The sequence below is a fragment of the Porites lutea genome, chromosome 2, assembly GCF_958299795.1.
Source record: "Porites lutea chromosome 2, jaPorLute2.1, whole genome shotgun sequence".
Taxonomy (NCBI): Eukaryota; Metazoa; Cnidaria; class Anthozoa; order Scleractinia; family Poritidae; genus Porites; species Porites lutea.
Window position 1 is genome coordinate 18,032,405 of NC_133202.1, and position 14,787 is coordinate 18,047,191.

At 39.0% G+C, this 14,787-nt stretch overlaps 1 protein-coding gene across 1 annotated transcript in view; it reads right to left on the reverse strand.

Annotated features, from left to right (window-relative positions):
* The window catches only part of LOC140926704 (52 kDa repressor of the inhibitor of the protein kinase-like), a 145,939-nt gene extending 137,131 nt beyond the window's left edge, over window positions 1-8,808 (reverse strand). Inside the window, exon 1 of the mRNA XM_073376412.1 lies at window positions 8,801-8,808. The gene's annotated coding sequence lies outside the window, so the exon portion shown is untranslated. The remainder of the gene's footprint in view (window positions 1-8,800) is intronic.
* Between the last annotated feature and the right edge of the window lie 5,979 nt (window positions 8,809-14,787).

The window sequence follows — 14,787 nt, forward strand, 5'->3', positions numbered from 1 at the left end:
ATACTAAAAGATGACTGTGAGCGTTAGGTTTGGAACGCCGGGGCCGCTTCGTGAACTGAAAGAGAGAATTATCGATCGATGTAGCGATCGATGAAGCGAACAACTAAGTTGCCGACGAATGTCAGATGAATGAGCGAGGGAGGTGACAACTTTGCCGTATTAAAAGACGGGCTTTTCCTTTTAATATTTCCTTCTATTTATAATGCAACACACGCCACTTTGGAGGTCTAAATTTCGGATACTGGGGATAAAGAAAGCACGGACAAAAATGGGAACTTTGAGAATTTCGCACACAAGTTCAAAGCTTCATCGGTACATCCCACCGGGAGCTTCACAAAGACCAACTTGAGGAAAATGGGGGATATTACTGACAAGTGTAGCCCAGGTCGAGGATTCAGGGGGTTTGCTTTTGTTTGTATCTGTATCTTGCTAAGCTTTTATCATTAAATTTGTACATGATCTTGTTATCACAATTCTGTTTTTTCGGGAAAAAGGGGCCTGGGTAGCAATGGCGTAAGACGTGTCCTTGATCCGTCCGCCACATATTCTATTTTTCCCGGGTGGTAAATGGAAGAACTGTTGAAAAAGATCTTGGAAAGGAAAAGAAGCGAGCGTTCCTCGTCAGAGGAGTCGAGCACTTCACCAGAAGCAAAAAAAGCGAGGAGTGATGAAGTAAACTCTCCTGAAGAAGTCGAGGAGCACGAGGTTGAAGACGAAATCTTTACGGTTTTGAACATGGCCGAAGGTTTTCATAAAGCTTTGGAGGAGATAAATCGAAAGCTGGAAAAGCTAGACGCTATCCAAACAACAGTAAATGAAGTCCAAACGTCCCTTCAAAAATTGGAAGGAAGAATACAGAAGCTGGAATATTCGCAAACAACCGCCAGCCACGACATTGAGAACTTGAAAGAAAGCTTAAATAAAGCTGAGAAGCAACAGCAGAATTCGACAGCGAGCCTAAAATTTTACCAGGAGAAAACAGATCTCGCTTTAACCGATTTGCAGAAGAAAAATGTTGTTTTAGAAGCTAAGCTTAAAGAGGTACAAGACAAGAATCTCTATTTGGAAGCCTACTCGAGGCGGGAAAATATAATTTTTGAAAATATTGTGCAAGAAACAGACAAAGAAGACACTGAATTAGTTGTTCGCACCTTCCTCAAGACGGAATTAGGATACAAAGATGCAAGCACCGTTGAAATACAGAGGGTTCATCGCTTAGGAAAGAAGAAGGAAGAAAAGCCCAGGCAAATTATCGCTAGGTTCCTCCGCTATAAGAACTGTGAAGAAATTCTAGCTTTGGGCTCCCGTTTGCGAGGAAGCAGATTTAAAATGTATCAAGATCTACCCTACGAAATAGTAGCAAGAAGAAGAAAGCAAATGGACACTTTTAAAGAAGCTAGGAAAAATAACATCCCTACATCTTTTAGTCGGGCACAACCGGATAAGCTCTTGATAAAAGGTAAAATTTGGCCAGTTGGTAAACCTCTCGAGATACCAGGATAGGTGAGAATGCTTCTTCATCATGTCATTACTCATTAGGTAACCAAGATCACGTTAGTATCGTTTGACCACATTTGCCACCCGTTATTATCAATTGCTAGATAATTATTTAGGCGATCGGAATAGAGGTTCGTAACAGATGGCGCTTCGGTTTTTCTTATCTGTCTGTAAGATTCTAGGTAAAAGTCCTAACTTCCCCCCCATGTCCCTTTACGAAGAGGTTTCTTATTTAGTTGTGTTTATCTGTGCATGTTCTGTTTGGTTTCTGTTTTAATAACTTAATCATTTGTTTTAGAAGTAAACGTCAAGTACAAATTCCTATCATACCGTGCAGTGATTGTGGAGCTTTGACACCAGGTGATGTAAGGCTTCCTCTGCAAAGCTGCCCAAGAGAATATCTATGGCTTTGACAATAGCATCACTAAACGTCAGGGGATAAGAGACAATACAAAGCGTAGAGAGGTGTTTAATTGGCTTCGCAAAAAAAATTACTCGGCATATATGCTACAAGAAGTCCACTGCACTGAAAATACTAATCACGTATGGTCTGCTCAATGGGGCTATCAAGCTATTTTTAGTACTTATAAGAGCAATAAAGCAGGGGTATGCATCCTTTTCAACAACAACTTCGATTTTCAAATAGAAAAAACTTACACTGACCCCCAAGGACGCTTCATTATTTGCGACATTAAAACCAATGAAAAGTGTTTTACTTTAGGGAACATATATGCTCCTAATGAAGACAACCCAACTTTCTTCCTTGACTTCTTTGATCACCTTGCAGATTTCAAATGTGATGATATTATTATAGGAGGCGACTACAACCTTGTACTGGATTTAGAGAAGGACAAGATGGGTGGTCTTACTAAAACTCACCAAAATAGTGTTAAAGTTTTACAAGAATTCTCTGAGAAACTAGATCTGGTAGACGTCTGGAGGATTCTACACCCAGACACTAGTAGATTTACCTGGAGACAACGTCATCCAAAAGTACACTGTAGGCTCGATTTTTTTCTAGTAAGCCAAAGCACAGTTAACATCACGACCCTCGCAGATATCGTCCCAGGTTATAAAACCGACCACTCAATGACTACGTTATGCTTATCACTACATTCAAATCTACGTGGACCAGGTTTCTGGAAACTAAACACATCTTTTTTAACTGAATTGGATTACGTAAACCAAATTAAAACAACGATTCAGGAAACACTCGATGAGTACAAAAATGACGAATCGGTAAATCCTTCACTTCTTTGGGAAATGATAAAGCTAAAAGTGCGCGAAAAATCGCTCCGCTACTCCAAGAGCAAAACAAAGCAAGCTAAACAACGCGAAACATTTCTGGAACAAACAATTGCCAGATTAGAAGCGGATCTCGATAATAAAAACTCTGATGAAATGCACTCCTTACACCTGGAGGAACAATTGAATGAAAGCAGGCTTGAGCTTGAAAAGATAATTGAAATCCGCACCAAAGGCGCAATTTTGAGATCTAAGTCTAAATGGTATAATGAAGGAGAGAAAAACACCAAGTATTTTCTTAATTTAGAAAAACGACACTACAACCAAGGGACAATAAGTCAAATTAAAATAAACGATAGCGAATTTGTCACCTCGGATAAAAAAATATTAACTGAATGTGTGGCGTTCTATAAAAATCTCTACTCATCCAAAGGTAACACATACAACCAAGATGGTACAACTGTTTTCTTTGAGGGTGGTGATGAAAGAGCCATTGACGAACATGAATTAACTTCGTGCGAAGGAGTTTTAACTGAAAAAGAGTGCCTTGAGGCTTTAAGAGATATGGAATCAGAAAAGACCCCTGGGACCGACGGCCTACCAGCCGAATTTTACAAAGTGTTTTGGAAAGATGTATCCAGCACCCTAATTAGCGCACTGAACTACGCTTATGAAACTGGAAAACTCTCAATAACCCAGAGAAGAGGAATTATCAAACTTATCCCTAAGAAAGACGCAGAACCGTTCTTTATTAAGAATTGGAGACCCCTAACCCTCCTGAACAGTGACTATAAAATAGCGGCAGAATCAATTGCTAATCGCTTGAAACCTCTCCTCCCTGATCTCATTAATTACGACCAGACTGGCTTTATAAGAGGTCGTTTTATCGGAGAAAACATCCGCCTTATCGATAGCGTTATTTGCTACGCTAAAGAAAACAATATACCAGGATTACTTTTGTTTTTAGATTTTGAAAAAGCTTTTGACACGATAGAATGGCCTTTCATTAGGAAAACCTTTCAACATTTTGGTTTTGGTAGTAGCATCTTAAAATGGCTAAACCTTTTCTATTGCTGCCCAGAAAGCTGCGTTTTGAATAATGGTTGGGCGAGTGTTTTTTTTGAAATCCAAAAAGGTGTAAGGCAAGGCTGTCCCCTCTCACCTTATCTGTTTGTTCTGGCAGTAGAAGTTTTAGCTAAGGCAATTCGTGAAAATAAAAGTATTAAAGGGATCTTTGTAAACGGTAAAGAAATAAAACTAAGTCAGTATGCAGACGATACAACTCTTATACTAGATGGAACAAAGGAATCGTTAATAGCCTCTCTCAAAACACTGGACGATTTTTATGAAGTCTCTGGCTTAAAACTTAATGACAAAAAAACAGAAGCCTTTTGGATTGGGGCAAATTGTAACAAAGATGAAATATCAATTGTCGGAAGAAACTTTAAATGGCCGAAGTGTAAAGTTAAAGCTTTAGGCGTCTGGTTTTCAAATGATCCGGAAGTAACTGCAACTTTAAATTATAATGAAAAACTAGATAAGGTCCGGACTGTTTTGAGCTGCTGGAAATACCGTAGACTTACCCTAGTTGGAAAGATAACGGTCCTAAAAAGTCTGGTTGCCTCTCAGCTCGTTTATGTGCTCTCACCTTTACATACAAATGTGAAAATTATCAAAGAAGTAAACAATTATTTTTTTCATTCCTCTGGAATGGAAAAGGAGATAAAATCAAACGAGACATTATAACAAACGATTATGCTAATGGAGGACTTAAAATGATAGACATACAGTCTTTTAACAAGTCCCTGAAAGCTACATGGATTAAAAAATATCTGGATGAAGAGAACCAGGGAAAATGGAAATATTTTTTTGATATAGAGTTAGAGCGATTTGGAGGCACAATAGTCCTCACTAGTAATTTAAACAAGAAAGATACCATTGAGAATCTCAAGATTAAGAATAACTTTATAAAAGAGATACTTTCAATCTGGGCGGAAGTCAATTTTGATGAAAACATAACGTCCGAGAAACAATTTCTTGAACAAACTTTATGGTACAACTCACTCATTAGAATCGATAACTGCCCCGTCTTCTATCGTGAATGGTTTGATCGAGGCGTTACGAAAGTGAAACATTTGAAAGATGAACATAACAAATTTTTATCACTAGCTGAGCTGCAGCAAAAATACAGCCTCAAAGTTTGTCTTTTAAAGTATTTCGGACTAGTGTCTGCTCTAAAATCTCTTTGGACTACATGTAAAACAAACTGTATCAAAAACTGCAACAATTATGAAACCTTTGTAGTAAGATTAACAGAATGCCAAAGTGCGAGCAAACTTGTATACACCAAGTTGCTTTCTACAAAATGCAAGTTACCATCCCAAAATCAACAGAAATGGCTAAAAGACTGCAAGGAAAATGATGTGGAGGCGATTAATTGGCGGGAAGCCTACCAGTTGGCCGCTAAATATACTAAAAGTACAAGAATTATTGAATTCCAATATAAATTTTTACATAGACGAATATCAACGAACGACTTCTTAACAAAAATTGGCGTAAAAGACAACCCAAATTGTTCTTTTTGTAATAATGAACCGGAGAAACTTCTTCATCTTTTTTGGTCTTGTCCTAAAGTGGCCTTTTTCTGGCATAGTTTATCTCTTAAGCTGACTTTGCTCCACATTACACCGGAACATTACACATTAGATATATTTGTTGCACTTGGTCTAAAGCCGGATTCTTCAAAAAACTGCCAGCAAATTAATTTCCTTTTCCTTCTAGCCAGAAATTACATCTGGATTAGCAAAAGAAGGGAAACCTCGCCAAAGATAGCAGGCTTCCTGCAATACCTCAAATCATTCTACCACATAGAGACCACTGCAGGTCCCATTTTACCAAAAAAATGGGAAAATGTGAGCTCCTTATTTCAGTAAGCCTTTGATTTTGTATACATTTGTATATCTCGATCCTCTGCTCATTTTCTCCAGCTTTAACCTGGTGTATCTTTTGCTTCACAATCGCTGCCTCTTTAAGACACTTAAGATATAAGTGCGTTTACCGTGAATGTTTGGTTTTGTAAATGTTGGTTTTGAAGTACAATTACTAATTAGAACTGCTTGTAAATAGTGCATTGTAGTGCGAGTAGTGAGTAGGTAGTGTTGTAAGTACTGAGTATTGTAAGTCTTTACATTGTAAACAGAGTAAGTACCTTAGTCTATTGAATTCTAAATATTGTATTGTAAGTAGTGTAAGTATCGTAGTGTTTGTAAGTATTTTTGATTGTTGATTGTCGATTGAATAAATGTTATTAAAGATAAAAAAAAAAAAAAAAAAAAAATCTGTGTTTTCGCCCATTCAGCAAGCACCCTATATTGATGTCAGCTAGCATTAGCGAGTTTCAGAAAACATGCCTTCGAAAATTTTCAGCTCTTGTGATGTTTCTTGATATTTCTTCTACCATTTTATGGAGATGTAAACTGAAGTCACCGCAAAATGGAAACTTAAAAAAGCGTATAATCCATTTATCCCGAAACATTTTTTTGTTTTCGAAATTACGAACACTAAAACCCATAAATTTACCGTTAAATTCGACCGAAAACTCGGTGGGAAGAATCGGGCAGAAGATAATTTGACAGATTAGACCTATTTCGACTACAATTTGACTTCATATTTCGACGGATTTGATTTTAGGGGGTCTTAGTTTTCGTAACCTCGAAAACTAAGGCGGATCTTAGGTCTTAGTTTTCGAGGGTCTTAGTTTTCGTAACACCCAATTTGAATTAAACTTCAATCACCCCTTCGACGATCATATTGTTATTAAAGATTTGTATTTCCGTAGTTCACATCATCATTGCCATAATTATTCCGGAGACAAGTTTGTCTCTCAATTCGAAGCATGATGAAATAAATCACGGGCAGCCCAAAAAGCTCAGTATGAGAGTTTAAAATCATTTTTACTTGTGGTATCATATTGCGTAATCCTCCAAATGGCCGTAAACATAAAGGATTTGTAAGGGAATTCAAGTAAAAGATTCAAGAAGATATATACTCGCTGCGATTTTCAATCAAAGACACGCTACCTTATTTACATGAGTTGTTCCCTCTTGCTGTTTCGTTATTTTCCAGATCCGCTGCGATTTACAGGAGATTTCCTTTAACCCCGAGTTCCCACCACGAAAGAGAGGACAAGTATCTATATATTTTGTTGACTAAAGTCAATTTTCAGGGGGAATTTGGCAAGTTAAGGTCTACGTGGAACATATGTACTTCTAAATAGGTGTTTACAAGAATGTTAAATGTATTTTTTTAATTCCGGAACGGTCCCACGATAGGACGAACGGTAGGTTTGTCAGCAATCTCAGTATATCAGTATATGGAATGGGAAAAGACGGAGAAAATTCTCCTCTTTGAACAACAAATGGGAAGATCCTAATTTTACATGATCACTTTTCAGTCTTTCGGCAGTCGCGGAAAAGATAGGCGAGTGATGACCTTTATGGTCATAGATACAACAATTCACAAAGGGTATCGCATTTCGGCCTCAGCAATGGAGGAGGAGGGAAAATATTATTGCTGCGGAGCGACCGTAGGGAGCAAGCAGCAACATAATCACGATTTAAGGGAAACAAGAATCGCCGAAAGGCGATTTTTAACTGGGCTGCCAAGGGGCTATTTTGTCTGAGGGAAGGGGGCGGCTATCACTGACACTCAGGCGACCATAAAACCTCGTCGCCGACCATTGCGTGAGACAGAATCTCATGTGAGACTGAAACATAAACTCATTCAGAACATTGTACCCTTTTGAAAGACTTTCATAACAAAAAAAATGACTGCCATTTTTAAGTGGGGGCTGTATAATAACTTTTAAATTCCACCATTATGAATGAAAATAAACAAGTTAGTCATCATTTCTAAGCAGGAAACGATTTGCATTATTTTCACGTACCCCTCCCCGTGACTAATTTGACGTAACCGGAAATTCCAAAAATAATTGTCGTTCTACGAGTATAAGATTCGACAGGGTCAGCTACTCGCCACTGGACTTATTTACACTAGACAGAAATATTGTATCGGATGAAACCTAGCCTCCCACTTAGGCGTTTTTAGGGGAGCTCGTCTTTCATCCCTCCCCGTTTGTGGGGAGGGATGAAAAACGAACTCCCCTAAAAACGCCTAAGTGGGAGGCTAGATGAAACCCAGAAGATTACTAAAACAGACAGCCAACTGCCCATTGATCCCTATCCAGGGGCCTCATAGCCTCCCCGCAGACGTCCTTTGGGGCCTCACTGACTGCACTGAGAGTTTGAATAGACGATCCTAATTTGCGGTCTACAGTCTACATGAAAACGCACTATTTTTTCCACAAGATAAAAAATATTCAGTTTTAAGATTTTCCTCTTGGTATTTTTCTCTAACTTAAAGGAATAACATCCTTTGCATTTTGTGACGTAAAAAAAGTTTAAACAATGTAAATAGATGAAAAGATCGATAACATATTTTTTTTACTCGATACCGATACGAGTTAAAAATTCGTTCGAGTTCGCTGTTTGTCTCACGACACCCATGACTAACTTTTCTTCATGGCAGAAAACTATGCCGCTTTATAACTCCTCCCAAGTTTTTGTGCCAGCTAAACAATATTGAAACACTATTCACAGTCCTTGGATATTAAAAAGACTGAACATAACGCACAATGTGCCCTTGTTTATCTCCGATCACATATCCAAGCGAACTCTCTCTTTTCAAGCGATTCATTTCAATGCACAATAATTGACCCTTATATTAATTAAACCCTATGGTTCATTCATATTAAAACTGTAATTGCCCCTCACATTTACTGTGTTCGTTCGTATTCAAAACACCTTTAGGTAAATAAAGGTCGTGTAAGTCATGTGTATTATGTTTCGAGATAAATGGATTATACACAGAAAAAACACAGAATTGTGATCACAAGATCATGTACAAATTTAATTTTAAAAGCTTAGCAAAATACAGATACAAACACTGAAAGCAAACCCCCTGAAACCTCGACCTGGGCTACACTTGTCAGTCACCAAACCTTGTCAGTAATAGCTCCTATTTTCTTCAAGTCGGTCTTTGTGAAGCTCCCGGGTGGGATGTCCCGGTGAAGCTTTGAACTTGTGTGCGAAATTCTCAGAGTTCCTATTTTTGTCCGTGCCTTCTTTATCCTCAGTAACCGAAATTTAGACCTCCAAAGTGGCGTGTGTTGCATTAAATAGAAGGAAATATTTCAAGGAAAAGCCAGTTTTCTAACATGGCAAAGTTGTAACCTGAGATCAGGCTCTATTTTCGTTTCGCTTTGAAAACTACATTCCGGCGGGCAAGGCGAAACGAAAAGAGGGCCTGATACAAACCTTGCACGAAACGTCTGCCGCCCACTTTTTTGATTGACTGACATTTGCTGAATCAGCCAACCAAAATAACTTCCGTTGCTTGTTTTTCTGGTATGCAAATTTCTCACGCGTGGGAAAAATGCAGACTGGCTGACTTAAAAAGTAGCTTTTATCTGTTAATTTTTTCAGCTAAAAATAAAACAGTCAGCACAATCATATTTAACTTCTTGCGAGATTAAGGGAGATCTCGAAGGTTATTTCTGTTGGCGTAGAAGGTAAAAAGTTTTCGAAAAGACAGCGACACGACGTTCTACTAGTTTTTTGCCTTTATATTTTCCTCGGTAATTTTCCCCGATTTTCAGTAAACAGAAGCAAACAGCCAACGAGCGACGACACCAGTCTTCCTGGTTATATTTAACAAAAAGCGAAAGCAAATAACCAGTCTGTTACCTCAAGCCACATGCTTTTATAATAATGCCTACAAAAATTCCTTGAAAAGCGGTGCGATATTTTTCGTCCAATACTTCACAGTTGGCGATTGAGGTTTCCTTGGGAGGAAGCCTCCGCTTGCGTACCCCGTTCAGAGAAGTCATTCCCGGCTAAACTTTTACGTGAAACTCGTTTTAAGATGGACAGTATTTTGATTTGCACTCATTTGTTGGTAAATCAAAAGGCACCTTGTTAGCGGTCAATAACTTGCAGAGGGATTCAACTCCGTGATACACTCACATTAGTTCCGTAAATAAGCAAATCCTGAGAAGATATGAACAACCATATGAATTTTCTGAATTTCCATGGCACATATTAGGTCAAATTTTCCTACCATAAGACCATAAAACAATAAAAAAGACAGCAAAATCGATCCTTCTCTCCGCCGACGACGGATCATTCACGAAAACAACCACGCGAGAAATAAGCGCCTTCAACTTCCGGCGTTTCCGACAGCCAATCAGATCTTGTGGCATTGTTCTAACAGCCAATCAGCGTTACGGCCAAAATCTGGCCGTAACGAGCACAAACGGAGAGAGTCTTTATCAGGCCCAATTTTAGCGGTAGCCGTTAGAGAGAATGTATGAGAACCGCTAAAATTGGGCCTGATCTCAGGTTAGCAAAGTCACGTCCCTCGCTCATGGACGTGCGTAACGTCAGGATTCATCTGACATTCATCGGCAACTGAGTTGTTCGCTTCGCTGAGTACGACAGCTTACAATCAAGTCTTCAGCCATAGTGTCGTCAACTGGTGAAATACTTTGCTCGTAAATTGTCCTTATTAATTGCTCATGTACTACATCGATCGATAATTCTCTCTTTCAGTTCACGAAGCGGCCCCGGCGTTCCAAACCTGACGCTCACAGCCATCTTTTAGTATGAACATACCGTAAACGGCGTGTGGGTTTGTATGCAACGTGAGCATTTCTCTGAGTTTCCCAGCGCCAACATCATCAACTGACTTAAACTCGAACAATAAAAAAATTACAGAGTGACTCCTATGACCGAATCGCTTCGAACAACGCAAATAGCCTTCTTCAGGTTCGCAACGCCTTCTGGGTTTCTGAGGGGGGGGGGGGGGGGGGACGAGACGAGGTACAAAAAGTATTCGTGCAAGGGTCCATGCAAGGGAAAATCCTATGAAACCATTTGTGAGAACATTGTTTCTCGGTACCAGACCCTCTTGTCTTCCCTCCCCCGGGGAATAAAAGGTGGGACAAATTCTCGAATTCGTCAAGGCTTTAAACCTGACAAGAAGATCAGCATTTGCTCTTCGACTCCGCAACACAGGGGAAATACGGCAAATTCCAGCTTGCTAAAAGGTGATATGAAAGTGAGAAAATGTCATGCCATGCTATTCTTAAGAACCTGTATGAGCCGAAAATGGATGTGATATTTTGACCATTAGCTTCAAAATAACAGCGGAAATCGAGATAACGTTGATTTTGCGTCCTACTTAGCAGACGAGAACGTGTATCGGCGTTTTGAAAAGCAAAATAATGTTCTTTCATTCATTGCCATGGAAATTGCGTTTACATTGTTTTTTTACTATTAATAGCTCGGTTAATGGGGCTGGCGATCATCTTGCCGCCGGAAGTTTCATGGAAAAGGCACTAAATTAAAGACTTTTCCCAAGGTTATGTCATTAGCCTCTGTGGTGTAGTGGTTAGATGTAGTTGCGTCGAACCCTAGCTGCCGGGTTCGAGTCCTACTTAACTCTTTTTTTCCTTCTTTCTTTTTTTTCCGTTTTTTTGTTGTTGTTGTTTTCTATAAATATATACCTAAATAACTGTTATTTAGTAAAGTGCAATAAACAAGTATCGTGTTTCCAGAAAAGATAGTACACCTTATAATAAATATATGGACAAACAATCTGAATTTCTATCATTTTCTACAATTTAGGGCCTGTTTACATGGAGGTGGGGGACCCCAGGTAGGTGAGACAGGAAAAAATGATGTCCATTTTTGGATAGTTTAGGGTATTTAAAGAATACCCATAAAAATCCCAAATTTGGCAAAGTGAGACAAGTCCCAACCAGGGAATTCCCAACAAAGTTCCTTGATTGGGACTTGTCTTACACTTCCAAATTTGGGATTTTTGTGGGTATTCTTTAAATACCCTAAAATATCCAAAAATGGGAATGGGTTATTTTTCCTGTGTGAGGTAACCCGCTTTGGTGGGTAACCTGCCTGTCCACAAAATACCTCATTTAAATTTGATCACGTTTACATGATAGGTGGGGTGACCCGCCGCATGTTACCTGACCTTTCTGAGGTCCCCCACCTCCATGTAAACAGGCCATTACTGTGTAAAAACCAGAGTTGATAACCACTTGATTATTTTCTAAACAACGTTCCCACGAGTTCTTTCTATAGACTGATGGTAATTATTACTTTCCAACATGTAAATAGGACATTCAATGTCATTTTCGATTCTTTCAAGTCTCACTGCCTAACTAATGCCAGTATCAACAGAATGTGCCGCAGCATTACTATCTTTTTTTAGATACCCTAGTATATAACTGTAAACTTTCCCTTCAGAGATAACGACACTCTAGTTTCGATCAAAAAGTCACGGGAAGTATAACTATACTACCAGCACCGCTAAAGCCACAAAGGATCTTATAATACTTCCCGGCAAGTCCAAGCGGAACCGATCACTCAATTTAACTTGACAACATTGCACTATATACCGAAAGGGAAGAAATTATAAAGCGCGTCACCAAGCTTCATTTTTAGATAGCACGTCCATCCTCTGCAGTCTTTGAGATTCGTTCTGTTGATTTTCTTCAGATCGCTTGTCATGAAGGTGCGTTTGTGCCCTGTACCTTACTGTACCTGGCCTGACAAGATTTGACTGTGTTTTCCGGTTCAAGTTCTTCGTGTATTTTTTGTTTCAGTTATTTGCCATTGCAGTTTTTGGCCTGGCTTTTTCAACCCTACTTGTTCCTGCGTTGGGGAAGGTACGTACCGGGTTACAACATGAATTTTCATTTTACTTTAAACCTTTTGTCACTCAGCGAACTCCGGCTGAGCAGAAAGAAACTTTACTTCAACAAAAACATTTACGTGCAGTGTTGAAAATTAAATGATAAACTTAAAGGGTCGGTTATGTAAACGAAGTCTAACTTAGGCCGCAGTTTAAGAAATCATTGGACCTCCAGATCTTCTTATTAGGTGGTTAATTTAAGAAAATAAGTGCTTTCCAGACTACGCTATATGCTTTATTCAAATGGTTCATGAAGAATGACGTTAGGCAAACTGAAAATGGCTTGGAGCCGGTTTTTGTTAAACAATGGTTAAACTCCGTCTAAATAATTGGCCCAAATTATTATTTCTAGGTTAATCACCTCGAACTGGAAATTATGGAGAAAGGTACAATATTTAAAGAAGAAGTTGACGTCGATGAACAGAGAAAAACCGAAGTTTTTCGCGTTCCTGCTCACAATGATGTCGAGGGTGCTGACTTCTACAATGATTTTAAGAAGGTCAGATACAAAATATGGCGTAAACGTAAAAGTTCCATCCACAGAACCAAGAGTAGAAACCACACTTTGGATTACTGCGAATTGACAACTCTATAGGTATTCTCAAGGGATCATAATAGGCCATAGCAAAATTCGTCATTTCCCAAAGAAGACCAAAGAACAGAAAAGGAGTCAGTATTTTACTAGTCCCAGGCTCTCGAGAAGCTATATGCTTATCATTGTCATAGCTTTTAATTTCGAACAAAAACTTGAAAGGAATAAGCGACAATTGAGAGCCGAACACCACATACCTTATACATAGAGAGAAACCCGTTTACAGTTACAACCCATAAAACGGCCATAAATCTACCCATGGACCACACACGAGAGATGTAACAGACATTCTATGTAAGGTAAACTGTTTTTTAGTGAATTCCTTTCATTTCGTAGGTTACCGAAACGATAGGTTTTTCCCCATACAAATCCTTATATTTCGAATGTTACTCAACAATCCCGATGCTCACTGATGCTCCGAGTCCGAGCTCCTTTCGAGCTTGGGCTGCCTGTGATTTTACTACTACTCTTTTAGAAAGTTTTTTAAAAAGCGATGGATGATTTTCTTTAGCGGCTTACTGTGAGCAGGGTTCGCTCCCGAAGGGTCTGCTACGTATCCCAAATGGAGTCATCTTTACCATCTCCAGGAAAATTGAAGGCAGACATCAAAAGGGTAAGATTTCTAATTAGAGGAGATAAGTATATTGTGTATTAAACTACGAGCATAGGGAACCCACTCTGTTATCTGCAAACAGCAAATGGAAATTAAATAAGAGATAAAATCTTACCTGTTTTGTTCTATTCTTGAATCTGCTGCGGTGCGAAGTGAAATGGAAGTTGTTTTACGAAGCGAAAAGGATGTTGAAGTCGACACTTTGACCTTTGTTGATTTCACAATACTTTAGGGCTGGGCCATTAGAAAAGTGAAGGGGGGTGGGGATTTTAAGAGATGCAAGATTTTTTTTGTACAGGTAAGGTGGACATCTTTTTTTTATCCTCTTTGGGTATAAATTTGGGTATGAAGCAGCTATAGATCAGTTCTAAAACTTGAATTTTAAAAAATAAACTGCTTCATAGGGTGCATATATCACTATCCACTGAATAAACAAGAGCGGAAGGGGCCTGCAGCGTCTCGATCATGGGATTTTTCATGTAGGAATGCCAAGGCTTTTGAAGTGTTTTGCGCAAGAGTCCCCATTAGTATAGTGAGCTTTTAGTTGCCTAGTCACGGCCAATGAGTTTCGGGTCACGTGGTCCCAAGTAAAATAGTGAAACAGCTTCCCTCCAGATTGCCTTAGATAAGTCACTGAAATGAATTGACCAAGAAGGCCTGGGAAAATGCCACACAGGGACAAGGCAAGGCTTTTAGCTTGTTTAGGTGTTGGGCTGTGAGGTTGCAGCTGTTAGATGTGCTGGCTTAAATACTTCCGAAGTCTACTTTAAGGTGTTGGTTAGTCTTAGTGATAGTGTCTGTATCATAATCATATCATCAGAAATAATCACATAAACCCAACTATTAAACTGATAATTGATTATAGTAGATTATAGTTTTGTGACCCCTGTGCGCCACTTTCGACACTGAAAATAATTTTGTAAGTGAATAAAACAAAAAACCGACCCTGCAAGCAGAGGCTTATCTGTCACATAGTTAAACCAACTAAACATCATATAAACTACATTAA